Source organism: Engystomops pustulosus, chromosome 5, assembly GCF_040894005.1.
Source record: "Engystomops pustulosus chromosome 5, aEngPut4.maternal, whole genome shotgun sequence".
Taxonomy (NCBI): domain Eukaryota; kingdom Metazoa; phylum Chordata; class Amphibia; order Anura; family Leptodactylidae; genus Engystomops; species Engystomops pustulosus.
The window spans coordinates 121,701,073-121,714,517 of NC_092415.1; positions in this window are offsets into that span (position 1 = coordinate 121,701,073).

Genomic DNA, 13,445 nt, shown 5'->3' on the forward strand with positions numbered 1-13,445 from the left:
AGGCTCAGGTCTTTACCTGTCCAGTGAAGTGGGTTCTGCGACCGAACTCTATGGTCTCTGGAAGTCCAAACCTGAAGAAAAATCTCACTCACCAACTTCTTGGCTGCAGCTCTGGCAGTAGCATTGGACATGGGAAAGGCTTCTGGCCACCCTGGAAAGAGATCAATGCACACAAGCACTTATTTCTATGTACCACTTTTTGGTAGCTGGATAAAATCCATCTGCAGTCTCTGGAAGGGATACAGCAGCTTGGGTGTCACCTTCTGTGGGGTCTTTACCACCTTACCTGGCTTGTGGTTGGTACAGACTATACAGGCTTTCACTGGTCTAGTGACAGGGGTAGTAAGAGCTGTGCAAACCACTTGCGGTTTATGAGCACTAGCATGGCCATTTTGGATGTGCTTGTGTGTCTGGGGGCTACTTGACTTACTGTCGGGTGCAGGGCTCTGGGCAGGTACACACCCTCTCTCAGCATCCAGGTCACATCGGCATCTGGGCTCCAGTTTTCCTCCACACTTCCATAGAGATTGAAGTGTGGAGGAAAACTGGAGCCCAGATGGAAAGTTTGATCAGAAGAGTGTCATCATAAGAGTATGATGACACTCTTCTGATCAAACTTTCCAACTCAGAACTCACAGATGAGACTTCAGGACAGTCTCTGAGTTCCATCTGTCCATCTGCCTTTGCCACCCTGTGAGCCACATACTTTCCCTTGGCTTGTGGAGTTACCCAATTGTGTGTGCTTTTACTTTTATTATCCCCACCTTTTGCGGAAGTAAGAGAGCACCCATGAGCTCTTTAACCAGCGTGCCATGCTTAAAAGGGGGTCCCTGCAGAGGTGAAGAAATCTCTAGCCTTCCATATGGGTTCACAGTCATGTTTATACCCCAAAACTATACCTTGAGATGTTTGCCCTTTTACCTTCCACCAGCTGTAGCGCTTCCTACGTGCCGTCACTTCACATCCTGCTGCTCTGACCTGTGTGGAGGGAGTGGTTCTGCTTGTACTACCACATGTGCACCACTGACCATTCTAGTGTAGAACCGTCTGTCTTCTCCTGGAGACCTGGAGCCATCTATGAGAAAAAACTCAAGATCTGGGTTAAACACCCTTCTCTCGGTTAAACACCCTTCTCTCCCGCCTCTGAATCCTGTAAGACTGGCGATAGAATGAAGGATTCAGGGCTGTGCACCTTGTCACTGTGATTTTCTGGGGCATCAGGAGTCTGAGCTGTCTGGCCTTTGCGCAGATGCTTGAGCTGTACATGGTTGAGGACACTGGTTTACACAGTAACTGAGTGATCTATGATCAACTCACTGGCCTTGCTGAGCAGATTGCTAGCTGCAGCTACTAACACATGAGGGGCTCCCCTCCCGACTGAGTCTAGCCGGGCCTAATAATGGGCCACTGGGGAGGCCACCACGTTCCTGGGCTAAGACACCTGTGGCGTGGGCTAGATACGATAAAACAAAAGTTTGATCCAGTGGGATGTGCCTAGGGCCGGGGCAGACAGGATTTGCCAGCTTAAGGCTATGGAATGCATCAATTGCCTCCTGACTAAGGGCAAATGGGGAGGAGGCAATGCAGTTATCAAGGGGCAACATCAGGCTGGAGGCAGCAGACCTTATCCCAGGCCTGCAGGAGCTAGCCAGTCCTAGAAACATGTGAAGAGGCTTAGGGCCTCGGGACGGGGGCATATTCTGGACTGCCAGCTTTCTTTCCTCTGTCAGGTATCTGCCTGTGGCTGAAAAGCAGTGGCCTAGGAAGATCACCTTCTCCTGGCAATACTGGAGTTTGTCTCTGCAAACTTTGCAACCCTTCTGGAACAGAAAACACATAAGGTCAATAAATGCATTCTGGCAAATCTGTAAAATGGAGGCACAAAAACAGTAGGTCATCCACATATGGTAAAAGGAGAACATCCATTAAGGGCTAGTCTGCCAGTCTACTCCCTGTAGGGTCATGGGGTACTGGCTGGGTGAGTTATACCCCCCTTGTGGGAATCTGCACCAGGTATACTAGAATACTGAACTGGTAAAGGCAAATAGGTACTGTCAATCTTCATGTAGGGGCACAGAGAGGAAAACATTTGCCAAATCAATAACAGTGAATAATATGTCACTCTTAGGGCCTGCTGCCAGTGTGGGACACTCATTGGCAGCTTGGAGGTCATAGACCATCCTACATGTATCCGGCTGTTCTTTCTGGGTCTTTTTCTTGACTGGGAATGGGTTAAAATCATCATTGGGCTAGCAGGGTAGGAGTCAAGCTTTCAGTTCTACAATGAAAGGAGCTATCTCTGCCTGGTGTACTTGCTCCTCGTTCATTATCACCCCCCTAGTCCTGCCCTGTCGGAGGCGTCTCAGTTTCCTTGGAATGTGGCCAGTCACTTCAGTAATGTCTCCTCCCAGCAGTCAAAACACGCCCACTTGGGTTGGTTGAGACTTCCGGAACTGTTGTCAGTCTCACTTTGGCGTGGGCTGTGAAACTACCGACCCTGGTCTCTGTTTCCTCTGTACGTCACACTGTCTTATCATCCCTCTGTAAGCAAGTCTGGCAGAGATGTCTCTAGTCTGCTAAAACCTTTCATCACAAAGTACTCCTCGAGTACACTACACTGTCAGGTCATCCCCATGTGCCCGAAAGCTGTAAACAGTTCCCATGGAACTCTTCCGTTACCTCTTCTTTATCTCATCTATACACACGGGACTCTTTCCCTTCTCAGCGTTCTTGTGCTCTCTATAAAGTTCTGGCCATACTGCAACATCTCAAACAGAAGTCAGGTACACTTGTGATGGTTTTTAGTCAAAAAGGAATAAAAGTCAGTCATACGCTCTGTTATACAGTTGGGGGGCTTATTCTTGCTTTTTCTGTTTGTGGGGTACACAGCGGACATCATTGACATTACGTGGCATAAACAGGGCTTGTATAACAAACAAATTCATTCAAGTCTTCTTAGACTATCAAAAAGAACTCTAAACGCAGCGGTGTGCCCCCCTCCCTATTGTAAACATTGGCACTAGCCTGTCTCTAAGATAAGAGACACAACAGCAGACTCAGTATGGAGAAATTCAGCTTTCTGTGAACATCAAGGTCAGTTCTTAACATAACAAAAGGCAGATTCAACAGTGCCCTGGCTGTTCCTTGCTCTGCCTTGTTAACCCTTTAAACACCAGAAAGCAGGTACCAGAGACATTGCAATACTTTTTATAGTAATTTTTCTCTAATGGTCAGGATCAAATTCGTTTTAACTGGACCATAATTAACAACTTCACATTCCAGTCTTAAGATGGCCGCCGCTGAAAAATAAACTGTCCTAAGATGCCGCCTCTGAAGGATGGTAGGGAGTGTCATCTTCTGTAACCACCAGATACAGCGGTGCATTCCAGACGCCATCATTCCGTCCCGAGGAAAATATAATAAAATCTCTTTTTCTCAAATCCTCTCCTCATAAAAAACTTTGAAATGTCCCTATCGTCTGTTTCTTTCTTAAATGGGGACTCTGAAGTATTCCTGTCACTCTGTCCTGGTCCGTCCGTCAAAGCCAGAGGCTCTAAGTGTCTGCTTGCAAATCAGATCAAGTTTTCTCACTTGTACATTCATGAGATCCTCTGACACATCCCAAAACCTTCAAACCTTCACTACTACTTTTCTTTTCACCACAATGCTATCAGACCTTCTGTTCCATTATGTCAACTTTGCACTTTTCCAACAGCCCTACTTAACTCAACAACCTTCTGTCTACTTACATCTTTCCCTTCTCTGCACTGAACCATCGCTAGCGTGCCAGTGGTTCCCTCCGGGAACATGTCCTTTCTATTCAGAAACCGCAGCATAATTTGTCAGAGACCCTAACCGGTGCAGCTGCTCACCGGCCTAAGGACTGACCTTCAAGCTCACCGATCACCGGTTACAGAGGTTTATCAGAAGGCCCCACTTAACGATCTCCTTCTTCTCCTAATTCCTGTCAAAATCCCCAGACACCCGTTCTTTACCGGTTCTCCTATTCTGGCGGCCTATGTCTGATGTGCAGACACCCATCCTATTCTACTTATTATAATGGCCCCTACGCCTGATCTTCACTGCGGCTTTGCTATACTCCTCTCAGTATCTTGCCTGAACTTTGAACGTCCTCCCCTCCCTTTCTGTTCTGGCTCAGCAAGGTGCTTACACACAGCAGCCAAGGCACTTGTTTCAATTTCACACAGAGGTGTCTAACAATTCAGATCCCATGCGGGACACCAGGTAGCTATACATATTTACCCTCCAATCCCAGCTGTCTACAGCCACAGGTATCACCACCCGAGTCACAGGCAAGTCACAGGTTAACATATGTAATCTGAAACTTACCGTGATCTGGGTTAATCAGATATCCTACTGTACCTCCTGGGGAACCCCCCTGGAGGAAGAAAGCCAGACTAGAAATAGATACAGGTGAAGAAAATAATTTTTACTTTATTTAGACAATTCATAAAACATTAAAAATCCAGGTGGTGACGAAAACAGAAAAGAAGGGGGACATCACTGGACACAAGAGGTGGAGGAACATGTCAATGCATATAAACAGGTGAGACCTAATTGTACTGATGCGAGTGGGATCTTAGGTATGGACCCACTATAAGACTAGGTATGCGTACAACCATTGTAGTAATAATCAAGAAACATAGCGGTTTGATCATACAACAAAGTCTTACCCAAGTGTTTGGAAGATAGTACTCCACTGTCCGGGATGGCACCCACCCCGACGCGCGTTTTGGCATCATCCGGGTCAAGGTTTAAAATATAAGCGCTCGTTGGACCAATCGAAGATTCTGCAGATGTCACATGGCCACTATGAGAGCGCATGCGCATTTTGTGTGGGATGTATTCGGCATTAGTGGCGCGTGCGCAACAAAATGGTTGACGGCGCGTGCGCCTAACTATGTTTCCGGCGCATGCGTATAAACGACGATAAAGGAGATACGTGTGCACATATTGCCGTCCGTCACATCATGCCTCGCACATGCGCTATGTTCAAGTGGGATGAACAGGATGGTACAGGGATGACAAACAGGTATAAAAGTAGACGTTATTGTCAGATACATAAAGTGCATATAAATAGTGCCCTGGCAGGAAGTATCCTACCAAACATAGATAAACATATTTCAAAAATTATGCTTTTTATACTTTTTTACAATTTCTGCCCTGAAGACAACCATAAATAAATAAATAACATATAGATATGTTCATTATATATCTCTAAAGGGTTAAAAAGTGATCTATACAACCATATACTATTTGACATAATAGTGCATACAAATAGAAATATATTTAATCCATAATTATACATTGTTACTAGGTGTGCATAAACAACAACTTTACAAATACTATGTTGCATCTTCTCTAAGTGGAACAGTGTATACGTATTGCTTACAATTGTGCAAAAATTATTAATTAGAAACATTTTTTTAAAAAAATCTTTATATATCAACATGCATACAAATTAATGTGTGAGTGAGGGTTGTGGGGGGAGGAAAGGTGAAGTGAGGGGGTGAGTGAAGGTGAGCGTGAGGGATAGTGAAGGAAGTGAAAGTGTATGGCGATTGAACAGGCATAGAGGAAATGTACATAATTACCATAAGTCATAATTCTCGATAGTCTATTGACAATATATTAACAGATTATTTTAACCAACCGATTTGTTAGCCAAAGAATTGGCTCCTAATAACTGATCATATTAGTATAATATTGGACCCCCGTATCCAGTCTATGATAATAAGGATATATATCACATGGGACCACTTGTGAGGTATAAGGCCACAATATATAATAATGATGTTTTACAACCCCTGAGGAAAGCCTCAAGAGGAAGGGTCAATCTAGTTTTACCAACTCGGCATTATATAGTAGATATTCAATGCCAAAAAAGAAGATGGTCTTTGTGTATACAGTAATGTTGTCGGTCATGTTTGTCGGCGATCCATGTTGGCCTAAAAGCATCAGCATCAGTATACATAGCTCAGAGAATATAAAATTTATTGTGTATTTGGATTCTATAAATGGGCGAAACAAGGTGGAAACAATTGTTATGGTTCCTAGAGAAATGGAGTGAAACTCGGGGATTCATTTAGCCCCTTTGGCGAAAGTGTGTCGAGGGTCCATATCCAACGGGTTTCCCTCTGTGCCAGTCTTTTTTGAATAGGTCCCCCTCTGATCCCTAGTGATATTTTGTCTATGCCCCGCACTTTTAGACCACTAGGGTCTGAGTTATGTTTGTCCCTAAAATGTGCCGCCACCGGTTTACCTTCAGTGTGGAAGTTGATGTCTTTAGAGGCATTAATATCTCGTACATGCTCTCTAATGCGAACTTTCATTTCACGGCTCGTCAGGCCGATGTAAATTTTATTGCACGGGCATGTGGCATAGTATATTACACCCCTTGTATTGCATGTTATGCTCTGGATGATATTGTAATTTTTCGTGCCTGTTGAGTCCATGAATGAATCTTGGGACATGAGATGCATTTACCACAGGGTCTACAGCCCCATGGTGGACGTTTTGCTCCGAAGATGGTCTTGGGTTTGCAGGAATCATAATGACTTCTAACTAGCAAATCCCTTAAATTTTTTGATCTTCGTGCCGTCACTGTGGGAAAAGGTGCTATGTATTTTTCTACCACAGGATCACTTTGTAGAATTGGCCAGTATCTCTTTAAAATTGTACGCATTAATTGTCATTCTGAATGGTAGTCGGTTATAAATCTCACCTGTTTTGTTTGCTTTTCTCTGTGTTTCGGTACCAATAACTCTTGACGGGGGGTGTTCTTTGCCCGTAAATGGAAATGGACAGGAAACAGCAGGGGCAGCATGCCTGGATGTCTCTGAGGCTGCTTAATCGCACCATTATGCCAAAATTATGGGCAACAGCATGGCCATGACAGAGTGACCGAATGAGGCTAGATAGCATCTAAAACATCCAATAATTGACCGTGACACTATAGAAGACGGCATGCAGAGGCAGCGGCAGCAGCGGCAAGCTAGAGAGTGTCATGGCGACATACCCTAAATGGACTCAGGCTTCAAACCAATGGGTGGCAGAGAGGAACCAAAGGAGGTGAGCAAGCAGCGCTGAAATGATTTCCTATGTGAACAAAAGGTTGACGGTATATTTAGTCGATAACACAGCATGGTGGCGAAATAGTGACCAAGTTCCATATCGTATCTGGTGAAACACCCGAAAAATGAGCCTGACACAGCTCGTTTGATAAGGGGACGACATGTGGAGGCAGCCATGGAGACGACTTCCATGATTAAGAGTGACAGTATGGGGCATCCATATTGCTTCTATGATTGAAACTTCAGGTCTCCAGCATGGCGGCGACAGATGCGCCGAGTTCCATTATGTATCTGGTGAAACACCCGAAAATTCTGCCTGACACAGCTCGTTTGATAAGGGGATGATGTGATATATATCCTCTCGCGCTCCAGCGTCTGGGGTATAGAGAGTTGAAAGTTGCGCATGGAGACATTGGTGGACGCTGTGGAGGATCGTGGAGGCGAAATGGACAGGAAACAGCAGGGGCAGTATGCATGGATGCCTCTGAGGTTGCCTAATCTTGGGATGGAGCTGGCGGTCCGCTGCCAGGCAAGCTTTCACCTGTCCAAGCCCCTGTCTCTCGGCTCCTCCCCACCCAAAATGGGCCTGGGGGCCAGAAGTGTTTACTTTGAAAAAATTATAATTTTCAGAGCAGGCGGGGTCGTTTGAATATTTCATCTAGGAATAATGGAATAGCATAGCGGTTCTATTTTTAGTTGTTTTTTCGGAAATGGTTCCATGATTAAGAGCGACAGTATGGAGCATCCATATTGCACAAAAATACAAAGATATAGTTGACCGCTCACCTTTTATTGTCAGTCACTGTGCTGGCTGCTAGTCGGGGACCATGTGTACGGGACAAAATCTGGATAGAAGAAAGCGCATGCCGCACCAAGTGTAGATAAATGCGTAATTCTTTAATTCCAATTTTCAGATAAAAATGGTAACAAACGTGCAAGAAAAACTGTAGCAATGCATCCTGATTGACAAAAGAGTATCAAAAAAAATATAAGGCAGTGTAGCCTACGCGTTTCGGACGTACCAAGCGTCCTTACTCATGGCTGGTTATTTGCAATAATGAGACATGGATATATACTCCCAACATCTCCCTACTCCAACGCCCAATCACGCGTGTGTGGAGAGGGAGGTGGAGTCACGATCCTAAAACATATATAATAAAACCTTTAAAATGTACTTCCATTAGCATATATATATCCCGATAGTTGGTGTTACACATTCAGAGTGGAAATATATGTATAGAGAGGAACATTATTTAATATCGATGTTGGCTCAGTAGTGATTACCTGATCCGTATCCTGCTATACCAGCAATCTCCCAGAAGTATCTGGTGGACACTCCAACCAGAAGTGTTCTCCGGCGTTGCCATGTCAACTCCCGACACAACAACAGCGGAGTCAACCCCGTGAAGAGGAAATCCGTCAAGCACATAAAGGTATATGTATAAATGCTATCGGTACTAGTTACCCATAGCCCAATGAGGGGAAAAAAGTATATAGCACAACCTCCTGTTACGATCATGATCAAGTTAAATTATATGTGGGAGACATAATCTATATATAAAGATGCGAAGACATGCTTAAAGAACTACAATAACATGCGAGTACAATCAATAATGATACATAAGTTCCCTTCTGTAGTTCATGCCCATGGGATAGCTAGTGTTAAGAACCAGCATCCAATAGGCTTCACGATCAATTAATAATTTGTGCCCATCACCACCCCGTTTGGGAAGATGGACCTGTTCTATAATGAATGTTTCTAGGGTTGATTTCTCCCCTCTATGACGTTCGATAAAATGTCTTGCTGCCCCCGAAAGGGATCTTCTCTTGTCTATTTGTTGTGGGGCAGTGAGTTTGTACCAATTATGAATGTCCCTAAGATGTTCCAGGAATCTTAATTTAAATCTTCTGGTTGTACAGCCCACATACATCTGACCGCACGCTTTGCATCTAATAACATAAACAACATGATCTGAGTTGCAATTGAGGTATTGTGTGATGTCATGTGTTTGTGTATTTCCTGAATTTGAAACATTTTTTGTCGGACTCGCAAAATTGCAAGTTTTGCATGGAAATGATCCACATTTATAAAACCCCTTGTGGTGTAACCATGATGATCGATACCTAGTCCTAGTACCAAAGTAACTAGGGGATATTTTGTTACCAATCGTAGGGGATTTCTTTGCTATGATTTTAACACCATTAGACAAGATTTGCCCTAGACTTTCGTCACTTTGTAAAATGGGCAAATATTTTAAAAAGATGTTTTTGATGTCTTTAAATTGATTAGAATATTGGCGAGTAAGACAAGGTGTATCGAGGGTTGTCCCTCTGGGTTCCCGTTTTTCTTTCCATTTGAGTATGTCTGTACGTTTTTTTCTTGCAACAGTAGCCTCTGCTCGGTCAAGCATCCAGTTCAGATACTTTCTTTTACCGAGCCTGTCCCTAATGTCATGGACCTCTCGTTTGAAGTCCGTTGTGCGGCTACAATTCCTTCGGGACCTAGTTATTTCTCCAATGGGGATTGCTTTGACTACATGTGTGGGATGCGCACTGTGGGCATGCAAGATAGTATTGCCCACAGTTTTCTTACGATGGGTGGAAGTAGAGATTATCCCCGACTCGTCAACTGATATTTTTAAATCTAGAAATTCCATATATGTTTTGTCTACAGAGAATGTAAATTTGAGATTATATAAGTTGTTATTGATGTAATCAACGAACGCTGGCACGGCAGACACATCTCCGCTCCACACCAATAGCAGATCGTCTATGTATCTGCCGTACCAGCGCATCGGATCACAATAAGGGTTATGTATTGTAAAGATGAATTCCTCTTCCCACATGGCCATTACCAAATTAGCTAATGAGGAGGAAAACTTTGCCCCCTTGGAGACCCCCTGTATTTGCAAATAAAAAATGTAATTAAATGTAAAAAAATTGTGTGTCATGAGGTACCAGGTAACATCTTTAAGTAGGAGTTGTAAATTTTCTTCATAACCACTGTATTTGGTAAGATGAAGATCTAGTGCTTGCAAGGCAACCTGGTGGGGTATGGAGGTATACAGGGAAACCACGTCACAGCTGACCCACGAAAAGTCCGGCTGCCACGCAATTCCCTGCAAGCCCCTTAAAACATCCCCCGTGTCCTGTAGATACCCCGGGATCCTTTTGACCAAGGGTTGCAATAATCCTGGTTGCTCTCCTCTGCACCCGTTCCAGCTCTACTATATCCTTTTTATACACTGGTGCCCAAAACTGTACACAATATTCCATGTGTGGTCTGACCAGGGATTTGTATAAGGGCAAAACTATGTCTTTATCATGAGAATCTATTCCTCTCTTGATACATCCCATTATTTTATTTGCTTTAGCAGCAGCCGTCTGGCTCTGGTCACTAAAATTAAGTTTACCATCCACCAATACCCCCAAGCCCTTTTCAGCTACAGTTTTACTAAGTAATTGACCGTTTAGAACATAATTATACTTTTTGTTTCCATGGCCCAAGTGCATAACTTTACATTTATCTACATTAAACCTCATCAACCATTTCTCTGCCCATCCCTCAAGCTTCCACAAATCCCTCTGTAATGCTAAACTATCGACCTCAGTATTTATTACTTTACACAGCTTAGTATCATCTGCAAATATTGAAACTTGACTGTGTAAACCCACTACAAGGTCATTAATAAAAATATTAAAAAGAAGTGGCCCCAATACTGTCCCCTGTGGCACTCCACTGGTAACATCAACCCAATCTGAGAATGTGCCATTAATGACGACCCTCTGTTTTCTATCACTAAGCCAATTACTTACCCAAATACACAGATTTTCTCCTATTTCCAGCAGTCTCATTTTATATACCAACCTTTTATGTGGCACGGTGTCAAATACCTTTGAAAAGTCTAGATATACAACATCCACAGCGTCCCCCAGATCCAGTCTTGAACTTACCTCCTCGTAGAAACCAATCAGATTAGTCTGACAGGACCGATCTCTCATAAACCCATGCTGACGCTGGGTTATAAGGTTGTGCACAGTGAGATACTCCAGGATATTATCTCTAATAAACCCCTTTTTCCCATAAGGTATGTGTTTCTCACAGGACTTTTTCAGAATATATGAGAAAAAGTCCCATTTTTTGGGGGGGCTTTTGTCTTTGAGAACATTATCCCAGTCTATGCCTTTAAGGTCTTCCCTTAGTTGCTGAAAATTTGCCCTCCTGAAGTTTAGAGTGTTGAATGCCCCTTCACTAACGCTCTTAGTAAAGCGTAATACAAAATCAATGATATTATGATCACTGTTCCCCAGGTTCCCCCCAACCTGTAGTTTTGATACCCTATCAGGTCTGTTGGTAAGGATAAGGTCCAGCAGTGCCCCCCCTCTTGTTGGCTCCAGGACTAGTTGCGACAGGTAATTGTCTTTTGTTGTTGACAAGAACCTGCTGCCTTTGAAGGACCTGCAGATTTCTGCCCCCCAGTCGATATCTGGGTAATTGAAGTCTCCAATGATAAGTACTTCACCTTGCTTTGAAGCCGCATCCATTTCACTTATCAGCATTTCCTCTGCTGCCTCCATTATATTTGGAGCCTTATAACAAACCCCTAGTAATATTTTATTCTTTTTCCCTCCCCTTATCTCCACCCATAGGGACTCCACATTTGCGTTACTGATGTCATCTCGCAGGACGGGCTTGAGGCAAGAATTCACATATAAACAAACCCCTCCACCTTTTTTATTTATACGATCCTTTCTAAAAAGACTATAACCATCTATAGTAACAGCCCAGTCATAGCTGCTGTCCAGCCATGTCTCGCTGATACCCACTATATCATATTTCCGCTCCAACATCAAGAGTTCCAGAGTAGGGAGATGTTGGGAGTATACACTCACCGGCCACTTTATTAGGTACACCTGTCCAACTGCTCAGTAACACTTAATTTCTAATCAGCCAATCACATGGCGGCAACTCTGTGTATTTAGGCATGTAGACATGGTCAAGACAATCTCCTGCAGTTCAAACCGAGCATCAGTATGGGGAAGAAAGGTGATTTGAGGCCTTTGAACGTGGCATGGTTGTTGGTGCCAGAAGGGCTGGTCGGAGTATTTCAGAAACTGCTGATCTACACTGCCTTATATTTTTTTTGATACTCTTGTCAATCAGGATGCATTGCTACAGTTTTTCTTGCACGTTTGTTACCATTTTTACCTGAAAATTGGCATTAAAGAATTACGCTTTTATCTACACTTGGTGCGGCATGCGCTTTCTTCTATCCAGAGCATCCATATTGCGCTGCTATGATTGCAACTTCAGGTCTCCAGCATGGCGGCGACAGATGCGCCGAGTTCCATTATGTATCTGGTGAAACACCCGAAAATTCTGCCTGACACAGCTCGTTTGATAAGGGGATGATGTGCTGTATATCCTCTTGTGCTCCAGCGTCTGGGGTATAGAGAGTTGAAAGTTGCGCATGGAGACATTGGTGGACGCTGTGTTCATCCGGCCTATCAACCCAGCTTGGGTCTGTCATCTCATCATCCTCCGATCCCTCAGTCTGCTCCCCCCTCAGATTTCCTGCCCTGACAACAACTTCACCACTGTCTGACAACCGTGTCTCCTCATCATCCGACACCTCTTTACACACTTCTTCCACTACGTCAACAATGTCATCATCACCCACAGAATGCGACCGGTGGAAAACCTGGGCATCGGAAAAGAGCTCAGCAGCAACCGGACAAGTGGTTTGTGACTCTGGGAAGGGTCCAGAAAACAGTTCCTCAGAGTATGCCGGTTCAAATGCCAAATTTTCCTGGGAGGGGGCAGACTGGAGGGAAGGAGGCTGAGGTGGAGGAGTGCTGATTTCGGTGACATGGGTGGACTGCGTGGAAGACTGACTGGTGGACAAATGGCTAGAAGCATTCTCCGCAATCCACGACATCACCTGTTCGCATTGTTCTGGCCTCAACAGTGCTCTACCACGAGTCCCAGTAACTTGAGACATGAACCTAGGGAGTGTAGCTCTGCGGCGTTCCCCTGCTCCCTCATCAGCAGGTGGTGTCTCACCCCGCCCAGGACCATGGCCTCTGACCCATGCAGTATTTGGACGCCCATGTCCACACCCTCGTCCTCTACCCTAGCCCTCCTGTTCAACATTTTCAAAATTAAATGTGTAAACTGTACATTTTTTTTGGATTTTTTTTGTTTTTTTTTTGTTTTATTTGTGTTTTTTTTTTTTACAAAACGATGCTATCCTATTGCTATGGCTAGTTTCTAACCTACACTGACAGCACACAACTGGATTTTGTGCTGTGCCTGATGACTTTGAGTTATGAAAAAAATAAAAGTAAAAA